Source organism: Poecilia formosa, unplaced genomic scaffold, assembly GCF_000485575.1.
Source record: "Poecilia formosa unplaced genomic scaffold, Poecilia_formosa-5.1.2 Scaffold574, whole genome shotgun sequence".
In the NCBI taxonomy this organism is placed as follows: Eukaryota; Metazoa; Chordata; class Actinopteri; order Cyprinodontiformes; family Poeciliidae; genus Poecilia; species Poecilia formosa.
In genome coordinates, this window is record NW_006800513.1 from 114,866 (window position 1) to 118,471 (window position 3,606).

The window sequence follows — 3,606 nt, forward strand, 5'->3', positions numbered from 1 at the left end:
GTCTTTTCTACCAGTCATGGTAACTCAAAGCGGAAAAAAGTGAGCCGCATTTGCTCCTGGAGATGTGACGTCAACGCCTTAGGTGCAAAGAGCCCATTGTATGATAGTTAGGAATTGTTTGGACTGTTAGTAATTGTTTGATAGTTAGAAATTGTTTGGACTGTTAGTAATTGTTAAGACTGTTAGGAATTGTTAGGACTGTTAGGAATTGTTTGATAGTTAAGAATTGTTTGGAGTCTTAGGAAATGTTTGATAGTTACGAATTGTTAGGACTGTTAGGAATTGTTTGATAGTTAGGAATTGTTAGGACTGTTAGGAATTGTTAGATAGTTAGGAATTGTTAGGACTGGTAGGAATTGTTAGGACTGTTAGGAATTGTTTGGACTGTTAGGAATGGTTTGGACTGTTAGGAATTGTTTGATAGATAGGAATTGTTTGATAGGAATTGTTTGGACTGTTAGGAATTGTTTGATAGATAGGAATTGTTTGATAGGAATGGTTTGGACTGTTAGGAATTGTTTGATAGATAGGAATTGTTTGATAGGAATTGTTTGGACTGTTAGGAATTGTTAAGACTGTTAGGAATTGTTTGGACTGTTAGGAATTCTTAGGACTGTTAGGAATTGTTTGATAGTTAGGAATTGTTTGATAGTTAGGAATTGTTAGGANTTAGGACTGTTAGGAATTGTTTGATAGTTAGGAATTGTTTGATAGTTAGGAATTGTTAGGACTACTAGGAATTGCTAAGACAGGAATTGCTAGGGATTGTTTGGACAGTTAGGATTCTTGTAGGTTAGTTAGAAATTGTTTAGTGCCCCTTTCCACATTTTACCTGAAGAATTTAGGAATGAACTATGATCCTCTGATCCAAAGTGAAGAAATGAATAAGTGCTTGAGTTTATTCACTTCCAGGTTTTCCTCCCACCCTGACCTTAGAGCTAAACTTTGGATCGGATGTTTGTCCTCTGAACCAGCAGCAGGTAAAGGGCTGAACTGGAGGTATTTAAGCGTCCAGGTGTCTCCTTACAGACTGTTGACTTGAAGCTGATGAATGTCTGCAGCGTCACATGGAGCGTGATGTGTGGCCACCTGCTCAGGCTGGCCTCCCTCCTCAGAACAAAATGTTCTGGTTCCTACAGAACCGCGCCCTCTCACCGGCCCCAGCTGGCACAGGCCCACCGGACATATGCTCTGATCTGGGACTCAGCTGCCATCGTTCCCTCCTGGAGCAGGAATTGTTTTCATAATTTTCTTTGGAATAATGCTGGGGTCTTCAGGCAGGAGGTGTGAATGTGTCAATCCAGAGCTTCAGGGAGTCAGCAGCTGAATTTCATCTGGTGATGAACATTTGGGGCCAGAAAGGGCCATCCGGTATCTTTGGAGTTGGCACGTTGTGTAAAACATAAATGTATTATGTTTTATAATTCTTCAATTGAAATGACTACAAAGACAAGATATTTACTTCACCACTGTTACATCACCTTTCCTTTTAACAACACTCGGTAAGCGTTTGGGAACTGACAACACCAACTGCAGAAGATCTTTCCATTCTTGCTTGATTTATAACTTGAGTTGGTGAACAGTCCCGAGTCTCTGTTGTCGTGTGTTGCACTTCATAATGAGTTTCATCTTCAATGGGAGACAGGTCTGGACTGCAGGTAGACTAGTCTACTATCTTAACTCTTTCACTACGAAGCCAGTTTGCTGTGCCGCATGCAGAACATGGTTTGGTATTGTCTTGCTGGAGGACGGACGTCCCTAAAAAAGACGTGGCTGGATGGCAGCATGTTGCTACCAAACAGATCTCCAGGTTACCCATCATGCCATGGGTGCAGCTGCTGATTAATCTTTAAATTAGTTTTTATCTTGATCTGAAGTTTCACAATCAGCCTTTAGGGGGCGCTAGCAGCTGTTTCCTTTACGTTCTCAGCAGGAAGGAGGCCACTGAGGGCGTGAAGTGACTACAGCTCACACTAGACTTTCTAAACCCTCGTTCAGAGGTAATTAGATGTAAATGCATTCAGCTGCCAGAGAATTAAACCCGGAGCTCCACTTCAGAGGAGCTTGGCTTCATCTCACTCTCCGACAGTCATCTGTTGGGTTTCCATTCACGTCGTCTTCAGTGGAAACTGATTTCTTGGACTGGCTCAGAAATGTTCCTGCCCAGGTCGTCTCAGTGACACATTAACCGCCTCCAGACTGAAACATCTGACTGATTTATTTAAGCACAGCTTACATTTTACCAGAACATTTAGAAATCCTCAGGTCAGGAGTCCAAACCTGAGAGGAACATCAAGACGGGAACATAAGTTACTATGAGAGGGGAACTGGATCCCAGTGACCCAGTCGGAAACACGGAGCCTCCACCTGCAGGGAGGCTCTTCTCTCAGTAATTACCTTACAGGTGTAACATCCAGTGGTGTGGAGAACTCCAGGAGCCAAGGTTGACCTTCAACCCTGGTCTTCCTTCACCAAGATTTCTGAATGTCTGAGGCCAGGAGTGACCCAGTCGGTGGTGAAAGCCTGAGACAACATCTCTCTCCTGGGTCATTGGAGGAAAACTTCTTTAAAACCATCATTTGAGCTAGTTGGGCGCCTCGACTGTTCCTCCTCCAGGTTGGAGTACAACCTTGTAGCTCTGAACAGAGAATGGCAGTCACACTTCACATCCATATTGTAACTTGCTGTGACGACTCAACAGGTCAATGTCGCATACGAAACAGTCTGAGCAGTTTGCTGTCTGACACCAAGTACGCGGTCGTAGAACTTTACCTTTTCACGGACGTCCGGTGGACTTCTGAGGATTGAAGTACACCTGAGCGTGTTGGTCGTTAGCATATATTCCCTTCGGCGACCACTGCTAGCTAAAACGCTATCTGCGCTAATGCACTAATCTTAAACATTAGTTCCACTAACTCTAAAGTGCTCGACCAACAAAGCATAAGCTAATGCTAAAGCACTAAATTCAACTCTGTTGACACCCACAACGTGTTATATTTCCCTCCACAGGGTTGGAAAATTAATTCAGGGGAAGCTAAGGGCGCTAAACCTTTCCAAAATGTGTAAAATATTAGTAGATTAGCTGAATTCCACCTCTGCTCGGTATATTTGTTGTTGATGCTGTTTGCTCTTCCATCATAAATGATAAAAAGATTTGAACACAGAATCATCGGTTTGTGAATCAACGAATGGATTCCTGGTCCGGCTTGTACCACCGCTGAGTGGTTATGAAAAACGGAGAGGAACCAGGCAGGAACCGCTAACGGAGACGGATCTGGCCAGGCCAGACCGGGTCAGAACCGGTTAAAGACACAAAGAAGAGCTTCAGCTAGCCGAAATCTGTAAACATGAAGAAATGTCTGCTTTTCATCGGCCGCAGCAGAAACACTGACCTCACAGATGAGTGTGTGAATGTTTATTACAATAAAATGTTTTTCCTGCGAGCTACCTCTGTGATTAAATGTGTAAATCTGTGAGCTTTAGGCTGAGGTCTGAGTTATGTAAGCTGAAATGTTTCCTTCCTTGTATCTCCATCCATTATGGATAAGTTTTCAGGCTTCCTCTCCATCAGGGCTGATGCCCCCCCTGCGCCCCCCCCGGCTCTCA